The following is a 26,362-nucleotide window of genomic DNA, read 5'->3' as shown; positions in this document are numbered from 1 at the left end:
TTCGAACCTAAATCTTTCATGCATACGTCAAACGGGCCATTAGTCAAGTATGACTGGCCGTATTCACGTTTAATTACTGTTATATAAAAGTGCCTCGCGTCCATCAACGTACACCGTATTTGACGTTGACGACTTATTAGCAGAAATAAATGAAGAGTAATTATGTTCGTGTGCATGTATTATGTGTTAAATGCAAATTACACTAGCAATTTAGAATTAAATCTTTAACATAATATAAAAGACCGAAGAATACTGTTTGTGACTCATCGACACAGATTTACTCCTGAAGTTAAAACCATGTAATTTATATTGTCATACAGCTCCCGGGTTTGATCTCCGACTTAGTTGATAATAATAATGATTTTTTTCTGTTCTGGATTTGGTGTTTTTGTACTTGTCTTCGTATATTCAGGTCAACCGCAACAAAACCTCGTAGATTTAGTTGGTCTATTGCAGTAGGCAACGCTGCAGCAAATATAACGATTCTATAAAGAACCACAACCACAAATTCCTCACTACTGGATATAATAAAACACAAACATATAATATAGGTGCAATTAAATATACTAAATATTACAACCAAATATACTAGAACAACAAGTAATTGGAATGGAAACTAGAACAATTAACATGTTTAATCATAGCTGAAGCTAAAGCCAATACAGATCTGACAAGCAGAGAGCCTGTGGGCATTTGTAGCTCTGATAACATAGCAATACAAGTGTGTTATTAAACTGTCTTACCGAACTTGGCCATACAAAAAATTAAAACATTTTGAATTGAGAACCTGCATGGATTAACGAATATCTCTAGAGTCCTATTTTAAAGCCACTTCGAAAAGGAGGAGGTTCATTATTCGGCTGTATTTTTGTATTAAAATTATTTAGGTAAAGTTATGTAGAAGTTTTAAATGTGCCTAACATTTAAAACTTCCGGTATAGGGACGCACCTATAATCGATTTCATATAGAACTCCAATCCTACTTGTGATTGATGTTAAATATACCTTTCTAAACATGGGCAACAACCACTTAAGATCAGGTGCAATGCATGCTCATTTTCTCATCAATGTCATGTTCATGATAATTTACTTATAATAATAAAAATTACTTGATACCTAATATGTAACTTTAAAATGTTATTGTTTTTAATGCATAATCGTGAAACTCTGTAGGCTTGAATATCATTGAGATGCTCAGAGGACCCGTTCTATGAAGATAGTCTAAAGATCCGTACGTTCCTCTATTCATTCGCATTGGAGCAGCGATGGGTGGCGGATGCTCCAGGCTCCACTTGTGGGAAGAGATCCGTCCAGCAGTAGGACACGAAGACTTGCACCTCACATTAACATCCCTGCGAATGAAACAACTGTTATGAAAAATACTCTTTACGCTAGTGTTACTTCTAACTTTACATAAATATTGTGATGCGTGGTCATGAAGAATGATTGATTTATAGAGCACGCCGCCCCAGCTTTGAACGGCCGCTTCCTTTGATCTATTTGACAGCATATCAAAATATTTTTGGAAAATATTTAGCTTAACTCAGAATGTAAAGATAATCCCATGCAAGTTTCTATACATGATACTTTTATAATCTGCATTTCGGCCTTGTGTATTAAAAAAAATATGTACCTAATGTATCTAGACTTCTTTAATCGCCCTTAAATTGTACAAAATCCCTAAATTATACTTTTATCTATACTTTCCTTGAGTACTAAGTTGGAAAGTCTTATTTTTTAATCTTATTTTAATATCTCCTTAAAAACACAAAGCAGTAGTTACCGCTGCTATAAGGCTCAAATACATGATAATTAAGTGCAAGTACCATTGAAGGCAACCACGAAGAGTGGACTTGAAACAGACAAAAAAAAATCTAAAAATTCTAAATTGAACGATTTAGGTACACAATAATTTCGAACATCGGCTGACAATAGCTAGTTGAATTTGATTATTACTAATAGGTGTAATACGTGCAAGTATTTATAATTTTGCAAAAAAACTCAAGCTTATATTGGCCACTTACAATCAAACATTAGTTATAACTAAACTATTCATAAACTTACTCTAGTTTCGTGTATCAAACTGAAGACAGTGGCTATGTCGCTATTACGGGCGAAGTTCAATATGGTTCAACATTGCTTAATAACTTCCGCTCAGTCCATTCAGCTAGTCCATAGCGTCTCGAACAAAGTTCTCGACAAAGGGACTTGCTATTGACTAGCGCTAGTTCATTTATGTAACATTGTAATTGGATTGATCGCGTTAACTTCGTTTATTGACAAGATATTATAGATTTAATGTTTAAAACAATTGAATTTTGTTTTTCATTCCACTCCAGAAGCCGCACCAATTTCTGTATTTTTCGCACCAAAAAGTAACTGTATTAAACGCTGCTTCGTTGTGCTTTAAAGGATGTGTTAAGGAAGGGACACTTAGAAGTGAATACAAGACAGGCGTTCCAACTTTATGCTCATAGGTAGCAACGCTTCGGTAAGTGATTTCAATTCTATTGCATTTCATTGCGTATGTTTGCGCACGGAAGATAAATAATATGTGATCAACTTATCGTTAGCAAACCTCAACTATTCATTCTAACTTCCCTCAATTTCTTAAAAATAAAACCGATGCGCTACGTAAATTTAAAATAACAAAAGCACGTAGGTCATTGTCAGAACATAACATCATAACTTAATTAAGAGCACCGCTTCTAAATTGCATTATTAATCGAATCCCGGACAAGATACCCTCAGGAATACAGTTCAGTATAAATTCAGCAACAATTGATCCAACGTCTGGAAAGTTCTAGAACTAAACACGTAACTTGTGGTCTGCCGACGTACTAATATTGTGCCAAACCTACTTTGATAACTTCCCTTATAATACCTAGAAGTAGGGTTACCAAGCCTCCAGTTATAGCAGGACATGTTTATCTTTTTGTAGCGTCCCTAACCAAATATTTACTACCTTTAGTACACTTCCTTTATCAATGTAGCAGATATTGAATATTTATCTATACCAATATTATAAAGAGGAAAACTTGTTTGTTTGTTTGTAATGAATAGGCTCAAAAACTACTGGACCTATTTTAAAAATTCTTTCACCATTCGCAAGCTACATTATCCACGAGTAACATAGGCTATATTTTATATGAAATATATTTGATAAATAGATTTTGAGGCGGTACAAAGTTTGCTGGGTCAGCTAGTTATGGCATAAAATAAACACACAATTTATAAGTAGCCGTTTATTTGTGAATTATAGAAATATAAACCGTTGTTTCATGATAATTATATCGATATTGTACGGGAAAGCAAATATATATTATTAAAAATATTAATATAATAAATATGAATATACATATACTACTACTACTAGTACTAGTATATATATGAGTCCAACATTACCATAACTATATTATTTTTATAGTCCAACCATAGATATACTACTAATAGTAAAACATATACTAATACTAATAGTATAGTAAAAATAAAATTTATTCTGATTTCTGGACTGCTGGTAGAAATTTGATTTTGAAGTATAATTATATATTTAGAAAAATATGTATAAGAAGCATTTCTAATACTGTGTACTTATTTTTAATTTTTAAGCATGGCAACCTTACCCACTAAGCTTGTAAGCGTCTAACATCAAGGTGATGATAATAAGTTCCGAACAGCCTGTTAAGTTTTGATCGAAATTCGCTTTATAGTTCAGTAATCAATGCTTGAACTTCACTTGACTCTTTACCTGTAATATTGTTATACTTGAGATGAAATATTCATAATATAGATTTTTTTAATATAGGAGTAGCATCTGTAATCAACCCCAGATAGGATTAGATACCTATTTCTACCTGAGGTCGGCCACAGATGCGCCGCTACCCCTGAAGACTAAGCTGGAACGCCTCGGAAAAGTATGTCTCCCTTACCACACCCTTCAAAACGGAACACAGCAGCGCCTAAAGCTGCTGTTATTAGGCAGAAATAGGTGTGGCGGTGGCGCTCCGGAGTCGAACCACATAGGGTTCTACCACCTTCAATAAGTAGTTACGTACAAAATTCCATTCAAAACATATTAGTCCTTAATGGTAATATTTCTTAAGTATTCTCTTAAGAGAATAAACTTTACATTACAGCCTATAATTCTCAATACGACAACTTATTTCAATAAGAAAACGCCAAACGTACCTCTTAAAGAAAATTCTTTGTTTTGTTCCGTAACACACATCGATGTTATATAGGCGCCATATATCTCGCTTGCTCCATTTTTCTTCGCAGTAGGTACTCGTGCAGTGATTTTCCTTCGCCCTGTTGGGTGTATGCAAAGCTTTTTTAATAAGAGTTTGGGCTCGGTTTATATCTTTCCTTCGTCTCGAGGAAATGTCAGCAATCTGTGGCAAAATCCTACTTTATTGTTATTGTACCGCATTATTTGGGGCTCAACCGAAGGAGGTATAAACCTGGGAATCGGTTGGGAGTAAATAAAGTTGCGTGTCGAGACGTGGATCCCTTTGTGGGTGGATAGCTGAGATAACAATTATTGGTGTTTTATATGCGACCATATTCGACCATAGGACCAATGGATTTTATTTTTATTTTTCATTTGGTTTAGGTACGCATAGGCTATTTAATAGATATTGTTTTGCAAATCTATCATTAATTTTAACGTCACTTATTTCTCGTTAATCAAAAACAGTATTATTTTATCTCCCCTTTAGTTTTAATAAATATGGAAATTGACAGGCGTGTATACATGAAATAAAAAATAATATAGAGCACTGGGTGCATTATCTACTGAGTGAACAATTTGCTGGAAATTCTAAAAAAGTATTCCACCTGGTTCCCTTTAACACTACAGCAATACCTAATAATAGGCCATGAAGGGGTGAATTAAGTGCAAACCCTAGTTCCATTTTAATTATTAGAACCCTAGTCGGGTCAATAGGGTGCAAAGGTGAGTGACCTAAAATTGTATAGCGTTTTATGGACCTCACCTAGTTATGCTATACTGTTCAACATTTTTTATAAATATTAAATTAAATCAAATGGTTTAAATTGTTTTTAAATAATGTTTGAGACTAATTGTGTAAATGGTTAAACATCCAACGGAATCCTCATATAATTAATCCTAAGGACATTTGACAATTTTCATAAAACCGTAGAATCATAAATTAATTTGTACAATTTATGTTACATGAAAATTAGGCACCGAATTTTGTATAATTTATATTTTTTTCATATCCAAATTAGACTTGGATGATTCAAAGAAATACGTATTAAGACATTTCATCGGGTTTTCGAAACGCGTCTGTGTAAATATATTCTGATTACCGTAAACGAATTAATTCAAAGGAGCTTACGAGATCAAAAAGTGAGTTCTATGAAATATATTTTAATCATCACTGTCCTCGCATCTTTTCGTTTATAAATACACTCCAAAAAGCCAACGTTTCCAAAGTTAGCGTCTAATTAAATCAGGACTCAAAGCACTCGCTATCTCGCGAGGACCTTCGATCTTTCATGTTTTAATCCAATTTTCCTTTTTTCGCCTCTAATGAAAACACCCGTAAGTCGACTCGAAAATCGCTTACGTAAGAGACATCAAAGCTGCACCGAGACCCGTCTAAAAGAAATATGTTTAAAAGTAAAACGTAATTGAATCCAGCGATCCTTCCTTAAGTCGTAACGTAAACATTATCGTATTAAATTAACCTTATTTTTAAGAAAATATGAAAATTCCATATGTATCGGCCTTGCGGAATATGTCATAGCATGTCCCTATTCGACAGTTAAGGACACCTGCTATGAATAAGTATGGACCGAACTTTATTCATGTCGCTTTTGTGGATTCTACCCGCTGAATACTAAAGTATGTGAACCATCTGTCATATGGCATAGGAATTTTACGTTCTTACATCCGAATTCAATTGTATTAAATATGTAGCAGGATTTCTTTTTACATTCTGAAAAATCTAGACTTTTCGTTGGGCCTAGTATGCACTTTATCTTTACGATATAATTAACTCAAGCCACGGAAAATCCCAAGGAAATAAGTAGAGCATTATATTTCCCGAAATACATAAATAAATCGTTGTTGCTTATACTGCACTTGTATTGTTAATTTTATAACGTATATAAAATGCAACAAACTAACTACTACTAACTTTATAAACAATTTTAATAAACAATCTAAAATATCAACGTTTCTCCCAGAAACTTCTTCCTTTATATATGTTCCAGTATATGTGCTTTCCAGTATATGTATAGAGAGACAAAATTAAAAACACTGTTTTATTGATTATCAAATTATTAAATAAAACCCCGTTTATATTTATGGATATTCAACGTGTCAAATAATATCTTCCGTGACACCACCGTGCGATTACATGCCCTTAGATAAAAGTCGTATATGTTGTATAATATAGGCGTAAATCTTAGAAATATCCAATCTGTTGAAATCACACCAACTTCATGTGAATAGTTACATACACATAAAAAAATAATATCGAAGCTAATATGTAATAAACGCCGCTACTCATATTAATCTGTCGCGTGTACTCAAGTGTAATTTTGAATTTCATCTCGAAAGCTGGCAACAGACGAATTATAAAAATTAAATTGTAAGTAGTAAAAAGCATCTCACATTTTATTCACCGTTCACCCGCTCTCCAGACGTGAACGAGTGCCGATGCTCACTGCAAGATTTTCCTTAACATAAGAGCCTTCTAAAGATATAAAGTTGTACTAAAAGTGTCTATACTATAATTTGTAATTTTTCTGTCTAACAACTCCAAAGGAAAAAGCAACCGTACTCTTACAAATAAAGAAATATTTAAAATAACTCGGACAAAAGTTTTTTGTAGAATTCACTTTTGTCTAAGAAATTATTTTTTGGCTGTATACACTTTGTGCCGTAACTGCGTTATTTATTAATATACTTTAAGGAAAACTCCCAAATAGTTGGGAACAAAATACGTTTGTGTTACTGCCTACAATACCCTATTATTTGTTTTAAAATTAATTTATTAAATTATTTGATTACTAAATTATTTGTTTTAAACAGGTTTGTCAAATCTGGTCTCATGTTACTGGTACCAAAAAAACCTGGAAACAAACAGACAAGAAAATATTCACTGCAAAAAAAGATATACCAAAATATATTATTCGTATAGATAAAAGTAGTAATTTCAAAATAAGAAAAACTCTATTTAATTTCATTAAAAAATATGGACACTTCCAGTTACAATTTTAGTTTAAGCGTAATCCGTGGTAAAACTCGAAAGATTTTCATATTCAATTACAAATAGACGAGTGCGTCTCGAGTATGCCTTTGACGTCTTCTGCTTAAAGGATATTAGGTGCCCTTATCACCCGTACAAATTAGCAAGGGTAGAGTAATGAAGGGTACTTCAGCTTATATTATCACGGAAACATTTGAAAAGTATTGCAAAGTTGATACATATAAATGTATAGGTATTGTATTACCTGTATATAATGATAATCAATATGTTTAGTGAGAAGTAAGCGTGAAGCGTAAATGAACAAGAATTCTGCTTACAATTGTAAACAGATGCATCGCTAACTGATCACACTTATAAAGAAATAGGTATGACTGTGGTGTTGTCACAGATTTTATATACTTGAACCTCACGATAAGGTAAACGAGCTGCCAGATGCAAAGTAGTCATCGTCGGCTACCGGCGAACCGCCAATGCGTCGCCGGCTGTAGGAGATTTCGTTTTGTACCGATTTTAAAGAGCCCCTTGTAGAATACCACCAGTTAACATAAATTAGACATATCGTCATGTCATTAAATAAAGGCCCTTTCAACAATATTTTCTTCTAATTGCTACTAGAAACCATTTATACTTGATAAACATTTAACTAGTAGATACTATAGGAACGTGATAGAACTCTGATAGTAATTTGTATTCAAAGTCTGTTTAGATATCATCACCATTTCACCAGCTAAAGGTCGACGCACACTATCTGCCAAAAGGAGGAAGATCTTTTTAATTCACTAATATCACACATCAATCCTATTGTAGTACCTACAGTACTTACAATAAAATATATTATTATACAATAAAAATCCATATTAGAAAGCCAAAAATAAGACGCAAAATGTAGTAAATTTATATTTTAATTTTGAACAATAACGGTTATGTTATAACGGAATAGGGCGGTTGGATAAAAAAAATAATAATGCTATTATTTTTTTATCCAACCACCCTATACTTATTTAAAATCGATTAATTAAACAGTATATTTAGCTAGAAGTATACTTTCTCTGAAAACGACTTTTTTCACAGATAACCAAACCTGCTGTGCGAATTGGTGATCCCGACAGATATATAACTTTTCGAAAAAGCTACTCTCCTTTTCACTTGTCACTACATTCAAGAAGGAACGGACCAAATTTACCTAGTTTGTAGTGGAAATAAACCCTTGATCTATGAACTAGGTATTTTCCTAAGGCAACCGAAGCCTCAAAGAGAATTTCATTAGACCTCAGACATAGCAAAGATGGACCAAAGACATTTCTGCTTAAGAAAATATCACTGCGTTCTGTGACCAGTCCGATCAAATGCCTGTTTCTGTAGCACACCAAAATGACCAATATAGCTCGATAAAGCAATAATATAGATTTAACTGAGTCTCAAATATCTTGTACGCCTATATAACTAACCCTTATTTTAGAATATTCTTATTACAAAAGAATTACCTATTTATTTTTCGCTTATCGTACAACGTACGTTACAGAAAATAAAAAGTGGAAGGAAAATATAGCGAAATTATATTATATTATAGGAAATCTGTATGCCTAAGAATTCTGCATGATAATCTCAAAGGTATACCAAGTCTAGTAACCTCTCACTTGTCAGAATAGCAACCGTAAATTTAACCCTTCTCAATCTTAGGGACGATCCGATTTTAAAAGAACAATATTTGGTTGATGAATGCAACTTCCAACGAAACCTAATGCGAATTTATTCTATTATGGACATTGACAATAGTTCATTTGTAAACCATTGCAGACTTTTCCTGATGGTGAAACAACACGGACGACAAGCGGTTACAATCGCCGAATGTCTGCTACGGTTGTAAAAATGAATAGTCACTAGTGTATCAGCACCCTTAATATGAAGTGTATAACAGCACATCAGTAATAAAACCTGAAACAATCGCAGATTTATCGAAAATATAATTACGATATCAATGTACAAAAAAGACATTATAATGATGGCGTGTTTGAACGTCCCCGCTTTGAAGAGTTTCTTAATACCGATCGGTACGTTTGCTTTTGATTTCTGCCTTTCTCGGAATAAAATGAACGAAAAATTCCTATCTCAAAGATTGTAATTTGTTCGCGTATCTCAGTCGCCTTTGTTATGCTCCAGTTGGAATTGAAAAACAAAAATAACTCTACACGTTTGTTTGTATTTAAATTACAAATCATAAACGGATTCAATCGCGTTGTAATTAAATTGTTACGTTTTGATACAAACGTATTAATTTCTCAATGATTTTAATGCCAGCAAAAACTAAACTTGCCTTGCCTTGGAAATTAAGAAACGGTTAGCCATTATGTAGAGTATACGTATGCGTATGTTTCTTTAAATAGGACTCCTATCTTTGGAAGTGTTTATTAATTATCATGTATGGGCGGCAGTGACCACTTACCATAAGATAAACAATTGTTCCTTTGCCACGCCAATTTGTAAAAAATGATATCCCGCATAATATAAACTTCTATGGCGCCTTGACGCGGTGTGTTAATTGGTATTCAGATCCTTTACATCGCTTTAATAAGGCTGACATGGCTGACGTTATTGTAGCGGTAGAGCCGCAAAAGTTAAACTATTGAGAGTTCTACCCCCTTCTCTTATAACTATTACTTTCTAATAAAAGTTTTCATTAAGTATAGAAAATACGTATTTATAAGCGTTTAAATAAGCCTATAAGCATCTGCATTTCAAAACGGCATTCCACAAGCGAGTTGCTTGGAAGATCAAACAAAATTACTAGAAGGGGGATGTTCAGCCGGTATTATGTGCACATAGGGGAGCAAAATGCAAGCTCTGTGCCCTCTCAATGTTTTATGTAATTAGCTTAAGCGCTCTAAACATGGGGCGGTACTGTTTGAATAGAATTTTTGAAATTTTCTAATGAATGTTTAGATTGGACATACAAATTTCATCGCTTTGTATTTGAATTTAGATTACAAGGGTCGCTATTAAAGCTCTTTGATATGCCTTTGGTGACATGTGGCCAAAATAATGGTTGAAAGGCGTACCTACGAGTTACTACTTCATTCCCCTTTGAAATATCTTGCTAAAAGCACTTCGCAGGAGTTTAATTTCAACAGATGAATAAATATCAGCTTTTGTATATTAATGTTGTAAGAATTTACGTAGGTACGACAGATTAGGACTCAAAGGTTCAACTAACAACACGAAAATGTATGTCTTGTAGTGGATTAAACAAGCCCGGTACATCCTATTTCAATATGTTTATCCATATAAAAACTATGGTTAAGTAGTGATAATATACAGTGACATAATGGAGAGCTTATTCTTGGTAATTTTCTAAATAGTTTTCACATAAAAGTCTTAATTCGTATAAAAATCTTAGGTAGTTCGTAATGGATTACTTTAATAAATACCTAATGTACCTAAGTACTTAATACTCTTTCTAAAATCACAATAAATCTCCTTAACGGGACATCGTTGGGAGTCCTTTTTTACCTGAACCCAATCCTTTAATCCATTTTCCGTGACTCACACCGATGTGAGACCCAGATTAAGATAACAATGTCATTTATGATTTTTTTTGACATGTCAACGAACTGTCATATTAACAAAACCGATTTGCGGAAAGAATATTACGACACAGCAGCTGAATATGAAATTAAAGTTTTTACAAAGACACCGGTAAAGGGTTCCATTTGTGGGTGTTGATTTTTTTGACAACCATTGTCGTGATAGAATTAAAATTACAAAGCGATCGCGTTTTGTTCGAAATAGATCTCAAAATAGAGCACAATGTATTGTCAACTGCTGCCATTTGGTGCAACGTGCAACATTTGTCTCGAAAATCGAAAGGGTTGGCTGGTTTAGTAACAAAATATTAGCGTTACATGTATAGGTTATTACCTATTATTACCTAGTTATTACCTCTTTTTGGAGCAGTACTAAATAATACAATTTTATTGCCTAGGTATATTATTTCATACAAAATATTGTCAAAATTATAAACATTATTATTTTACTAAATAAAATTTAAAAAGTATCGCTGTGTCCATATTTGATATAAGTGTTATAGTCGAAAAAGCAGATTATTTTTTAACAACTAGATTGGACAACGCCTGTTTTTACACAATATTAAATTATTCGTTAATATATTGCTATAGTGAATGAACAGGCGCTTAAGCGACTGCTTTGGGGGATAAGAATCCACTTTGAAGGTACAGAGAGCAACTAAAAAAATAAAATAAAAACTTACCTATACAAAGTTGTACGAAATATCGGAAGCAAATTCAAGCTACATTTACTTCAAAACGAGTGTGAATTTGCTGCAGCGTTTCAGTGCAAAGTTGAAAGAAATAAAAGTCGATATTCACGAATACAAGTTCAGAAACTTACGAGTTGATATCTAGTCTTTGCGGTAAAACTGTCCCGACTGTGTTATCAACTGGGAATCTCGATACATGTTCTGGGGTTAAAGTGAAATATTCTATTTATTTTATTTTATCGGAGAAGCAGTAAGTAAGTAGGTAAATATGCTCCCACTCACTATTTACTTTTTCCAAGTAAATGTTCGCATGAAAAACGTTCGTGTAAAACGAACTAAAGTTTTATTTGCGGATATTTTTATAAGAATATCCTGTACAAAAACAATGTAGTGTTATTAGTCTCTGTATACTCTACTATGTACCTAACTACTGCGTACTCTAAATAAAGCTGTTGTTATAAAAATCGAAATCAGAAATATCCTCTGAAAAGATTATCACAATAAACACAATAATTATTACGATAGAGACATATTATGACATAGAGCTCGGCTCGTTTTCCAATCCGGGATCTATCAAAATTGTAAGGTCACGAACAAAGCCTCTGAATTCTTCTATAAGCATTTTATAGGGAGAAAATAAAGTAAGAAAATAAATTCTATGGAGACATTTAGAGTGAAACGAGATTCCATTACTTTTATGTTATTTATAGAAACGTTTATAACATAGATTTCGAGTAAGCATATTCGCCCATGGCGTGTTTTCCTTACATCTTACGAACATGTTAGCCGATATAAATAATATGTAAGTAGTTACCTAGTTCTTTCTATACTCTGAACCCCTCAATAAAATAGGATATCCTGTATCTGAGGGACCATTATTCCACACAAGAACCGACAAAAACGAGCATACAGAGACTAATAACAATAACACAAATCTTAAATCATCATATAATATTTGATTGGCCAGAGATTGAACCTGGAACCGTTTACAATTCAAACCAACGAACCTTGGTTCACACGTTATTCACGTCGTTAGATAATAAGTAATTATATTCCAAAAATATCCATTGGGAGATATAATAACAAATGTAAAGACACATATTTATGTTTCTTTAGGCTGTTTGCGAACAAAAACAAAAAAAAACAATAAAGGAAATAAAAGTAATCGAGGAATAACTTCAACACAAACATTGAGACAAACAAGGCTCGTAAAACGCGGCAAATATGACAGCCCGCTTTCCTTTAGCTTTATTGCTCTATTTTTATTCTGTTTGCCACTTTTTTCACGTATGTATGCATTTTCTTTTCATATTATCAAATAAATATAGTTTAACCGTGTGATGGCACCCTACAATACCATCAATCGTAAACATTACTCCATCTGTGTTTTACTACCATTATTAATAAATAATGAATCTATCCAATTTTTTTCTAGCACAGATTTTTTTTTTCAGTCCTCCTGACGGTAAGTGGCTAATGCCGCCCATGGACATCTGCAATCAACCCCAGATAGGTATAGATATTCCTACCTAAGGTCGGCCACAGATGCGCCTATAAGGACTAAGCTGGAACGCCTCGGAAAAAGCGCTTAACACTACTGTTATTAAACAGCAATAGGTGTGGCGGTGGTGCCGGAGTTGAACACAAAGGGTTCTATCACCTTCCTAGCCACCACCTCCTCTTTACCACCACAGTACACGGTACCACCACTACCACGGTATGGTTAAGGGTACCACCACCTTTGACAATGCCTAGTGTAAGGAAATTGCCAAATGTCATTCGTTGGTATACAAAACATTGGATAAATTGTTTATTAATAACACGCGTTAGTAGATTTAACACACATATTATTGAATCATATTCAAAGTTGTAAAAGTTTTCAGAACTTAAACTACTAAAATAATTTTATATCATTTTGAAAACATTTCTGGTCATTATCAATAGAATGGAACGGAAAATTGTACATTTCTGAATAGAATAGAATATCTTTTCCGTTTCCACGACGTAGATTTTTGTTGGTAAATAAGCAAACACTTTTTAGGGTCTAAGTCTCTTGGGGCCACACTCAGTGGCTGAGATATAATGCGACTGAACCTTTTTCTCTTATCAAACATTTCATAAATCATGTCATACTCTTAAATGTACTACCTATTTTTAGGGTAGTGAAAGTATTAAGGTCAAAAAACAATTTCTATACATTCGCTAGTTTAATAGAGGAAATTCTGAAGTCTATTAATTATTATATTAATTGGTTATTTTTAATATGTAATGAGTACTCACGATACGCCGTTTTTATTTCTTTTTATTGATATTTCGATACTGGTCACGGCGAAACTGCGGCGGGGAGAATCCATTGACAAGCACTTGTGACAAATTATTCTACCTACCCTACGTCTAGTTCGTTTTTGTTTTTAGGCACAATGCCACGACCAACTACACTTACCCTATCTTTTAGCACCAAAATTATATGATTTACATAAACTTCATCTTGGCTTACTTTCAATGTGGAAAGTACATACAATACGTATGTCTTGTCATATGTTCTCATATTGACAAGAGACCCGGCAGTGAAACAGAAATGGGTTGATGATGGTGGTAATTGTGAATTATAATCCAACTGCTATTTCCAAGCTCCAGTTATTATTTTGACGGCACCAAAAGTTAAAAGCCTGTGTATAATCTCTCCGTCTCTATGTTAGTCAATATCGGTCCAGTTGTTTTAAAACTGGCAGCACAAACAAACAACCACAAAAAAAATATTTGTACGCGTGTATTGATTTATTTTTACTATCCCAAAAGTTTTGGGTATTTGATTAAAATTCACAGAGTACACATTTTAGAGGCTTTTTCACAACTATCGTATATCTATTGTAGTATGTTTCAATTAAGCCTAAATCCGCAACACATGTTCCTCATACAAAAGTGCCTATACATGTTTGTAGGCTCGTACCATATTTTAACGTGAAAGCCTACGGACGCAATCTCAAACAGAACGGATGATCCTTAAAAAACAAAAGTTTGGAGCTTTCGTTTGCATTTCAGGATATGAAACAGTGAATTTTGTTCGAATCGTCTATTTTGACATAACTCTATTTAACTAGGATTCAGTCTATGAATAGATTTAATAAAACACAATAGTTATAGGACAAAAAATGTGAATCATAATACCTATTATAAATACTTAAACTAAAATAGCAAATGAGCAGGTTGTCCACCTAGTATTAAGTGGTCACTGCCGCCTATGAACATTTCTAATTTACTTTAGGTTCAATAATTTAATCTTCAATCTTCAAAGGATTCAATCTTATTTGGAGTTGCAGTATAGTCTTAGAGTGGCAGTGACTTTCCATCTGCGAACTGCATGTTTCCTTACTACCTCATATGTATAAAACAAAAATGCGTGATATGCAAACAGTTATCACATTGCAATTTCACATTCCTGCAGTGGTTCATTTTAATTAGACCGTTAATTGCCTATGACAGCTGTAATTGGAGTAAGTAGGTACAGGCGCGACACATCGTTAGCTCAATTTGTGAGCAATTTACTCTGTATTTAATTCGGTTTTATGAGTCGTAAAACACTAAACGAAATGAAAATTATGTCACGATGTACCTACTGTAATTAGAGTAAGTAAACAGGAATTGGAGCGGCAAAATTACGAAACAGCTTTTAATTTAGATGATACGCTTTAATTTTGTATAGAGATGATAAATAATATTAAAGAAGGACCTCCTTTAACAGTATTTTTGATGATACAATGTATTGTTATTAACGTTTTAGATGTAAGCCGAATGTTCTCTACAATTGTAACTACTCGTATCTGCTCTCGATTTGTTGTCCACTCGTTACAAATAAAAAATAAAAAGCGCAATAATAACTTGTATCTATATATCTATATTAAATGAAGAGTGCAACTTAATTATTTTTCTAATAGTTTGTCTTGTATATCGAATAATTATCTGGATGGATGACTCTACAATTTATTACAAGTACATAATTGTGAACTTAACATAACACATAAACATATTTTTAGCCAAACCCTTTCAAGATGAAAGTAAGTGCGTATCTACATACTAAATAAATAGTGTCTAATAACAATCAAGTGCATCTAATATCTATCATTAAACCCACAACTTCTAAATCGAGTTCCATTCAACGAGACGGTTATTTTAACGAAGATATTTTTTATAAAAGCGCTTCTTCAGATATTCATTTATCTTCACAGGTTTCCAAGTCTTTTTCTCGAGCTCGGTCAGCCAGTTTTTCATTGTGTTCAAACTTTTAGCTTCCACGACCGGTGTAGGAAATCTTGTTCTCGTCAAAAGCCCTTGTAGCGCTTGCAACAAAAAAGACAAAAGGGACATAGACACCACTATATTGATCGGATCGAAACCTATAGAATGGTGGTGGTATGTTGACGCTCCATAGTTTGCATTCCCGCTCACTCCATACCCTGTCGTAGCGTAGTGGCTATTGAAGCTTCTTGAATTAGAAACTAGTTCACTCGATGTCGCTTTCGCACTATTTTCTGTCAACGGCGCTTCGATTTGATGTTCGTCGTTCGAAAAATTCCTTTCAATACTATCAGCGATGTTGTAATTGATCGAATTCGAATTATGATTTATATTTCGTATTTTCAATAGAACGGAATGTGCGTTTATTTGTATTCTCTTTAACAGATATTGTATCTTCGAGCTTTGTTCTTTAATCATTTTTGTTACGTATTCTTTAAAGTTTTGAATCGCGAGCTCTGGCGGCACTTGTTCGTTTTCGATTTTAGATTTCACTGTAGAGAGTAGTAATATGACAATGAAAACAATTATTGACAGTAGCGACATAGCTACAACTTTTTTTGTAAAATATTTTAAAATCATGTACGTTGCTGCGGAGTCAAACAAGAAATGGATAAGATATAGAATAATCCTATTTATATTAGACACATCCGAGGTTCGTTGGGTTTGCTAATGAGTTTCCACTCGGAAAGGCTGTTGGAAGCATCGGTTTTATTACCCTGACATTTGACCCAGCTGATCACATCCACACCGCATTTCATTAGATGCGCAATGCATTGTTTGTGTTCCCATTATATTATTATAGTGCTATTAATTCGAAGTGAAATTTGTTGCAGTGAAATCATATTGTACTGTCATATCTAGTTATTTTACTATTGTTGCTACTTTTCTCCTAATTATTTGGTAATAGGTACTTTAGACTAAGTATGTAGGTACCTAATTATTCCAGTGGTAATTATTTAACCATTACCAGTCTCAAAATTTCCAAATAAGTTGTAATGATAATACTAAAGCTCTAAAGCCCATCAATGGTTAGGTAGGTTTAATGAAAATAATTGAATGAAAATAATTGAAAACAAAGAAAAAGGGACTTTTCTTGGTCTATTTATCTGTAAAACCATGCTACATTTTTACGATCATATTGTTAACTAATATATTATTATTAAAGAAACCGCATCATTTAATATTTTAGAATAACAATATTTTTCAATATAAATTTAATATGAATAAACGCAAGCGCAGAATACAATGCCATCTAGCAGGGACGCGATATACTTCATTCTACTGAGCTTTCCTGAGCTCTACCAAGTTCTTACTAAGCATCATGTGAGTTTTACGCTTTCCTGATAGATGGCGCTGAAGTCAGTAACGTGTGCGCATACAGCGATAATGAACGCGGCGCCATCTGGCGTGCAAGTCAGAAAGTAACGAAACACTCACTCGTCGTACTAGTGTGATCATTTATAGCGAGATGGAGTTTGCTTTTATATTTTACCAGACTTATTGGATACCTATTTAGATTACTTAATAATTGATATCCGTTTTTAATAATCAATTAATATAATGTTTTGCCTACAGTAGGCACAAATTTTTGGTAGGGAAAAAAATACATATTGATAATCTTTATTAATATCGGGCATGCAATATGATCAATGCAATAAATTCAATTTTGTGAACAATGTAGTGTCAGCACATTTTGTTAAACGAATATTTATATCATAATTTTCAGTATAAAATAACATTTTATAATTAAAATAACAATATGAATTATAAAAGTATAAAATTATTTTTAATTACATTTTAATATCTAGGTACTATAATATTATTGTACAGTGTCAGTAATTAGTTTTAGTCTTTATATAACCTTCTATATGAAGATGAAAACATAACATAACCAACTTAAAATAAGTTGTGTTAATATAATTATAATTTGAGGCTTGTTTTATTTCTAAGAATAAAATTAATGCTTATAAAAAACGCTCAAAAATACATATTCTTGTAAAGCAAAGTTTCTCAAAGTGGAGTAAAAGTAACTCTTGGGGTACAGTTAAGTACTCGTAAAGTTTTACTAATGCCGTACGTAATGGTTTCTGATTAGCTACCAAATTATGAAAGATTTTTCCAAGAAACAGACCCGTTGATCAGCGGGTGTAATTCATATTATTACGCTATTTACCTATTGCTATTTAATGGCTGTATATTTCTGTATATTTCTTTTTTCATAAAAGATGTTTGTGTTGTATGTATAAGTACTATTTTAAGGGTTAATAGTTTGAACATTTCTTAGGGTTATATGAATTTATAAATTTCATAAATCCTGCTGTAAAGTATTTAGAAAAATATTTACAATTTTTTATCACTAGCACAAATTTTAATTAGTAATTAGTAAGTTCTCTTTAAATAATAAGTATCTATTTAACTATTAGCTTCATGGGTCCCTTCACTACACACTTTTCAGACTAGAACAACAAATTATAATTTGGGAGAGTTAACTCAGTTGATTATTGTGTGTCTAAAAGTTCAACATCTCTTCATTGGAACGGAAGCCTGTAATTAGGCAGACAGTTCTTAAGCAAACAATACGCTTATCTTGATGCATAAACATTAAAAGGGCGGAAGGGTACAAAGTGGAAAGTGGGAACTTGATGGAAAATAGAACACCCGATATTAATTCCTCGTTTGTCCAAGTCGGTACGCGGCCATTTTTCTAACGCAACTGCAGGGTTAATTGTAATGAAGTGATGGTTAGACAGCGAAAGCGATGCAGTCGAATTTAGAATTAAATAGTTTTTAAACATTTTATAAATGATTGATGTTAGTTAAGTGTGTTTCTGTCGTTTGTGTAAATATATTTGGAGGTCTGAGAAGTATTCAAAATTTTATTTAGTCGTGATAATCAGTTATTACATAAATACTAATCAACAAAATATTTAGCATCATTTTCTAACAATGAGTGTAATAAACGTACTTTTATTATGTCCCACTGCTGGGAATAAGTCTTTCTCAACATTTAGAGAGGGAGAGACGCACCTACTAACTGAGTTCAAACATTAAGATTTTTTAATTACGAGAAGCAATCAAACTAAAAGGATTCTACAACTTTTTATACAATCAGGTTTTATTGATCTTATTTCTATACAATCCAAATTAACAAATTTCTAAACTTTTATTAAAAACACCGCTCCGATTCTTTTTGCTCCCGTGCTCACGGTCAGTTAACGCTGTGAAAAAATTGTTACGTATAAAAATACTTCATTAAGGCACGTTTTATCTTTCATGTTAATCAGTGGGCGTGGGCTAGTAAAGTCTAATCGAAAGATTATAGACGTCGTAACTTATATAAACCGCCTTCTAAATTGAACTCTAAATAAGATAACCAAGGTTTCAATTGAACTATCACAAGTTCAAAGATCCTTTGGTGCGTATAAACAAATTCGTAGTCTAAGCAAACTAGAGTCTTATTATAACGACCGTAGATTTATTGGTGCGTCCTAACGCAATTAATTCGGAATTAAGATGTCGGAATATTTAAAGCCTCTACTGGTTGCTATTAGGTGCTTAATTTACATATCTAGGTGGGGATAAATGGCAGAAATGTGGAAAAAACGAATAGCATAGATCACGGCCTAATTGATGGTTTCGCTGTAGATTTTCTCACGGAGCAAATTGTATTTAAATAAACTTCAATGTTAAAATATAAGTTTAAAAGGGTTTTTTGTTGTATCAGCCATTCACCGAGGACCATACTATAGACCTTGCGTAGACCTATACTTTTTCTCGATGTTCTACATCTATGGCCTAGACGAATTATATTACGTGACTTAGAAACCAAATTCAATACAAAAACTGAAAGCACATTGTACTATATTCATTTGTATTAACAATTACATATGCTAGCTTTTTCTATTGTCACCTTATAAATACGAATAGATCGTCAAACGTATAACGCTTCTGTAATAGGTTTTAAGATACCATCTGTGAGCTCGTTTTCAATTTGCCGGTAGCGTAGCTGAGAAATAATTAAAAATGCAATTAAAAAGTAACATAAATTCGTCAGCCCCGCCTCGCCCGTAAACAAACCGACATAAATAAATATGCAATTATGATGTTTTAATGTTTCTATAGTTTAACAATTTATTTTCAGGGTTCCGTAGCAGCGAATGAGGACCCTTCGCTTCAAAAACCAATTGAGTGTTACTAGTTAGTTTTTTGTAACATAATTGTAGTTTATTTCAATTAAAAGACTATGCATCAGTTGTTGAAGTAATATTGTTGAAAGTAAAATTAAATTAACGTGCTTACGCCACTATAAATCTTTTCACTACATTCCACTTCAATTTCTATTTACAAATCATTCGTTATTAAACCTGCAAAAGTAAAAAATAATAAAAACATATAACTGCTATATAATGTAATTTCAATGTGTTTTAAAATATCAAAATACTGTAATATATGTATATCAGTATTTAAAATATTACGGAACTCGTATCATCTTCGTTGCCAAACACGAACTTGACCGATTCGTTTATTGTTATTTCTAATAAAACAAGTGAATGTCGCAAAAAGACAGATTTTATTTTTCAAAAATAGGGTATGCATAGACATAGACAATTATTTTGATACATCATTTTTAACACCCCCACTTATCAAAATAAACAAATAACATTATTTTCGTACAATTCCTAATTTACGCAGAAACTTATAATGTTTAACAGGACATAAGCCTTTGGTGAGAATGTCAGCTGTCATTTCATCAGTACTTAGATATAAAATGTTTATATATTTAGACTTAACAACATCTCTTACATAATGAAATTTCACATCAATATGTTTTGATCTATTGTGACTTTGATTGCTTACTGACAATTTTAATGCACTTTGATTGTCACAATAGACCTCAATCACATAAAAACTACCTATAATTTCATGAATAAGGTTTCTAAGATACACTGCTTCTCGGGCTGCCTCAGACAGAGCAGTATATTCTGCTTCTGTACTGGAAAGCGATACTGTCTTTTGTTTCCTGCTTTGCCATGAAATCGAAGATCCAGACATTGTGAAGCAAAAGCCTGTATATGACTTCCTGTCTAGGGCGTCACTAGCCCAGTCACTATCTACAAAACCCTGTAACTTGCTATCATCATTACAAAATCTTAAACAATAAGTTTTTGTACATAACAAATATTTTAAAATGCGTTTAGCATAATGCCAATGTGTATGATTGTAACAACTATTGAATTGGCTCAGATAACTGACTGCATAGGAAATGTCTGGCCTGGTTAGAACTGCTAAATACATCAATGATCCAATTAACCTTTGATACGGAAGATCAGATACACATTTATCAGCTTTCTTTACATTTAATTTACATTCAATTGGGGTATTATATGTTTTACAATCTGACATGTTGAATCTAGAAGCTAACTGTTCAATATATTGTTGTTGATCTACAGTTATTACATTTTCATTTTTATTTACATTTATTCTCATGCCTAAATATTGTCTTACAGGTCCCAAATCTTTCAATTTAAATTCTGCTCCCAAAGCACGTTTCAAATTATCAGTTTCAACAGTGTTATTAGAAAAAATTAAAAAATCGTCAACATATAGGGCCACAATAATTTTAATTTCACCCTTTGTTTTTGTGAACAAACAAGGCTCATACTGACTATTTTTGAAATTTAGATTACAAAGTAAATCTTTAACTCTGTCATACCACGCAAGAGAAGATTGTTTTAACCCATAGATTGCTCTATTTAATTTCAACACCTTTCCCCCACTTTTGTTCACAAAACCGTCAGGTAATGACATGTAAATAGTTTCTTTTAAAAAACCATTTAGAAAAGCTGTCGTTACATCTAAGTGGTCAATACTCATATTCAGTTTTACACTCAATGCAAATAATAATCTAAGTGTGGAATGTCTTACGACAGGAGAGAAAGTTTCCGTATAGTCAATGCCAGGTTTCTGCGAATAACCTTTAGCCACAAGTCTAGCCCGGAACCGCACGTTATTGTCCACATCAAACTTCTTATTGAGCACCCACCTAGATTTCACAATTGTCACATTACCTGGGTTGTCAACAAGCTCCCAAGCATTGTTGTCCTCAAACGACTGTATTTCCTCAGTCATAGCGCGCTTCCACTGCAGACTCTCAGGCCCCGCGAGAGCCTCTGAGAACACAATCTCCTCGGATCCTGGAACAGAACTGGAAAGACACATATACCCATACCGTTCAGGTTGTTTTCTAGGACGCTTGCTAGGCAATTCTTGCTCCTGCTCTGGGGTTGATATCATTTGGGCTTCTTGTACTAAGTTATCTGTAGTTGGTGTTTCTGTCAAAGTTTCATTCCCATCCTCATACATAGTGGAATCTGAGTAGCGGTCTTCGGAGTCTGAAACATACTGCGATGCTTCCCCCACTGAATCCGCTTCCACTTCCTCCTGTATGCCAGCTATAGTATCTTCATTAGGAATCCAAATAGCTGACTCCTGATTTTTATCTGCAGCACCTAATTCTTCTTCCATAAAGATAACATCTCTGCTGGTAACAAGGGTCTTCTTGACAGGATTGTATAGTCTGTAGCCCTTAACATCTTCACTATAGCCAACTAATATGTGCTCCGCAGACTTCTTATCCCACTTCAAACGACGTGCCTTGGGGACATGTACCATAGCTTTACATCCAAACAAACGTATGTGGCTGAGGTCTGGTTTTCTCTCATACCACAATTCATATGGAGTTTTCTGAAGTCCCGATGCAATGGATCTATTTTTCAAATAGACAGCAGTGTTAGCTGCTTCAGCCCAAAATCTTTTATCCAGCTTTGCATCATACAATAGACATCTAGCCTTCTCAACCACAGTACGGTTGGCTCGCTCACATAGACCATTCTGTTCAGGTGTATAATTGTTTGATCTCTGATGAATTATACCATATCGCTTCAAATAACTTTCAAATTCTTGGTTGGTGTACTCTAGTCCATTGTCTGACCTTAGTATTTTTATCTTTTTATTTAACTGATTTTCCACCATTGTTTTAAAGATCTTGAAATGAGTAAATGCTTCATTTTTCTTTTTAAGAAAGTATATAAATGTCATTCTACTGAAGTCATCGACAAACAATATAAAATATCGTGCACCATTCAATGAACTACTTTCCATCGGTCCACAAATGTCTGTATGGATTCTGTGTAGCGTCTCTGTGCTTCTTTCACCCACGTGTGAAAAGGGTAATCTTTCCTGCTTTCCCTCACAACAAGTTGCACACTGAGACTTTGTTATATTGAAATTGTTTTCATATGACAAACCATCCACCATATTTCTCATTTTATTCATGTCTTGACTATTGATGTGCGCCAGCCTTCTGTGCCATAGTTTACCACTCATCGCCGGTGCAGCCACCATACAACTCTTTGTATGCAATCTCAGCTTGTAAACACCATCCGATAAATCAGCTGTGGCTACCAAAACATTGCTTCCGTTCCGTATAAAGCAGTGTTTTTCATCAAAACTGACCTTATTTCCATTTTTAATGAGCTCACTTACGGATAATAAGTTCGTTGCCAAACTAGGCACGCATAGCACATCTTTTACAGTAATGTTGAATTCCAAGTCAGAAACAATGTCGACGTTTCCGGAACAAACAACTGGCACTTTTGATTCGTTTGCTACTACAATTTCAGGTAAACACTGCGTGGAGTTCATGTTTCTAATCCAAGATTCGTTCGCCGTCATGTGCGCGCTTGCGCCGGAATCCACGTACCACTCTGTTTTATTAAACTTTCCATTCAGGAAAACCACATTAAATACGCCTTTGCTATTATTTTTCTTCAATAAAGGGCATTGATTTCGATAATGACCATCTTGTTTGCATTTATAGCATGTAATTGTTTTCGTAGATGAATCTGTCATTGCTGTTACAGTCTTCTTGTTTGACGTTGACGGAGCGCCATACTTAATTGGCTTAGTGTTGCCAGAATAAAACTTATTTCGCGCGGCAAATGCAGCTCCGGTTCCTGTGCTTTCGTAGTCACTGGTCACTTCCATGTCAAGTAATTTCGATTTTATAACATCTGCAGTTATCGAAATACCCGAATGTTCAATTGCCATGATCATGGGAGAATAACGATCGGACAAACCTGCTAATAATAATGAGCCAACCCATTCGTCTGTTATTGTAAATCCCGTGCCATTCAACCGCTGTGCTGTCTCGACCATTTGAGTCACATAAATCTCCATGGAATCACAGTTTTCTAGTCGTATGGATATCAAATGACGCAGCAAGGTTATTTTTCTTGAAAAACCTGAATCATCAAACATGGTCTTCAACGTAGTCCATAATTCTGCTGAGCTCTTGGTGTTCTTCACATGCACGTACAATGACGGGTCCATAGTCAATATTAGCTTTGCCTTCGTTCTTGCGTCGTCCACTGGCTTTACTTCAAAATCTGGCGTCGGTTTGATGTATTTGTCCATCCCTTCGAGCACCAACAAATTTTCAGCCGCGAAGCTCCACTCGTCATAGTTCTCTCTTCCTTTTAGTTTAGGAACACTGGCAATATAATTCGAAGTCATATTTCCGCGAAACAACTTTCACTAATTATCTATTTTTAACAAAATAACTGATAATATTGGGAGAGGCCCATAACCTCTAATAAAACAAGTGAATGTCGCAAAAAGACAGATTTTATTTTTCAAAAATAGGGTATGCATAGACATAGACAATTATTTTGATACATCATTTTTAACATTATTGAAATAATTTATTTTAAACATTATGAAGTGCTGAAACAATTATAACTTGTATTGGACCAGCGGTTTTAGGCCTCCCACAGTTCTGAACATAGGTAAGATACTCTAATAGCCTCGCAATATAAAACATCAAATAGATTGAATATATAGCTCTGTTCCGAAATATTTTTATTCCTTTGTGATGTATATCTATTTGCAATTTGGCAAACATTTCAAACCATGATTATTATTATTATTATATAGGTGTAGCAGACGAGCAAGCAGTCCACCTGATGGTAAGTGGCTACTGCTGCCCATGGACATCTGCAATCAACCCCAGATAGGATTAGATATTTCTACCTGAGGTCGGCCACAGATGCGCTGCTACCCCTGAGGACTAAGCTGGAACGCCTCGAAAAAGTCTGTCTCCCTTACCACACCCTTCAAACCGGAACACAGCAGCGCCTAACACTGCTGTTATTAGGCAGAAATAGGTGTGGCGGTGGTGCCGCCGGAGTCGAACCACAAAGGGTTCTACCACCTTCAAATGAATAGATTTTATTACTTGTATAATATTTACTATCGTTTTCAACGTTACTTACCTACTATTTGTACTTATTATAGTTATATCTTTATTTTCAGAGAAAGGCGGCCATAATTTACAAATCAGTAGTCCTCAACTCATTCCTGTCCCACTTCTGGGCACGGGTCTTTTCTCAGAGTGAGAGTTTTAAACCGTATTCCAACGCGCTGGACAAGTGCGAATTGATAAATTTCACCTCTGGGAACTTCTGAGAGCACCTTCTCCAATATTGTTCGAGACTATACAATGCTGAATTCAAGAATTTACTAGGGTTAAAAAGGACTAAGCTACCACCGCTATTATAAGACAGAAAAAATAGGACCCTACTTCATATTTACTCCGTATAATATCTACTTATTTCAGTTGCATTAATGACGTCAATTAAGGAGTGCAAGAACCGTTGTGATAAGGACTTGCGATTTATAGGGCAATATTCCTAAACGAAAAAACGTTTTGTTTGTCATCTATCCCTTTTCTTCTCAACACATGTGACAGTGACAGAGAGACAAGACCACAAACTTCCAACTCCATCCCTACAGGTGTTTGAACGACAGGTGTACTGTAGGTGCCTGTTTGTATAACAACGAATAGTCCAATTAATCGAACATGTTTATACGGAACTTCCTAGCTTCGTTTTGTTACAAGTTGCTCTTATTTATGGGACAAATTTCCGAAACTACTTTATTATAGTCTACACGGCAGTTTAATTAAAATACTTTCATGTTTGTTTCTATCAGATTCATGTTTCGAATTGGTACTGATTTAAACTAAGCTATATTATTTCGTAAGGTACTTGTATGTTTACTTTTGGTACAGAACAAATTATATCTGATTAATTAGCTCAACCGTTACGTAAATATGACCGTTATATGCAATTACAATACAAGACGCAAATGAGTCCATCTAAATGTAGGTGTTCATTCCCGCCCATTAACTCTCAAAAGCAACTCCAATAGATTTACGTTAGAGGAGTCATTGCCCAATGACCACGGATATCTGTAAATAAATGAGTGCTAACTTATCAATTACTGATGTGTTACATTTGAGGCTAAAGATTGGACGTTTTGTATAAGGCAAGAGTCCTTTAGCATTCTTTAAACCAGAATACAGTAGCGCTTAACAATGGTACCTGCGAAGTTGAACCACGAGGGCTTACCAACTTTTCAATCATCTGTACATTGTATAGGTATAATTACGTATTTATTACAAAAATGGGAAAATTTAATGCCAACATTAGAA

General features: G+C 34.0%; 1 long non-coding RNA gene across 2 annotated transcripts; it reads right to left on the bottom strand.

Moving 5' to 3' along the window:
- Positions 1-266: 266 nt before the first annotated feature.
- LOC140744655 (uncharacterized) lies at positions 267-5,974 on the bottom strand. Of its 2 annotated transcripts, XR_012102572.1 has the most exons (5): positions 5,361-5,974; positions 4,189-4,308; positions 3,624-3,748; positions 1,236-1,352; positions 267-465 (listed from the first exon to the last, which is right to left on the bottom strand). It is a non-coding gene; the product is annotated as an uncharacterized LOC140744655 (long non-coding RNA). The 2 variants fall into 2 exon arrangements; XR_012102571.1 differs by lacking the exon at positions 267-465 and having other exon boundaries at positions 472-1,352.
- Between the last annotated feature and the right edge of the window lie 20,388 nt (positions 5,975-26,362).

This window comes from Epargyreus clarus, unplaced genomic scaffold (genome assembly GCF_041222505.1).
Source record: "Epargyreus clarus isolate Ecla_fem2 unplaced genomic scaffold, WU_Ecla_fem_2.2 ptg000009l, whole genome shotgun sequence".
NCBI classification, from domain to species: Eukaryota; Metazoa; Arthropoda; class Insecta; order Lepidoptera; family Hesperiidae; genus Epargyreus; species Epargyreus clarus.
Note: the sequence above shows the minus strand (reverse complement) of the source record. Positions and strands in the feature narration are given on the sequence as shown.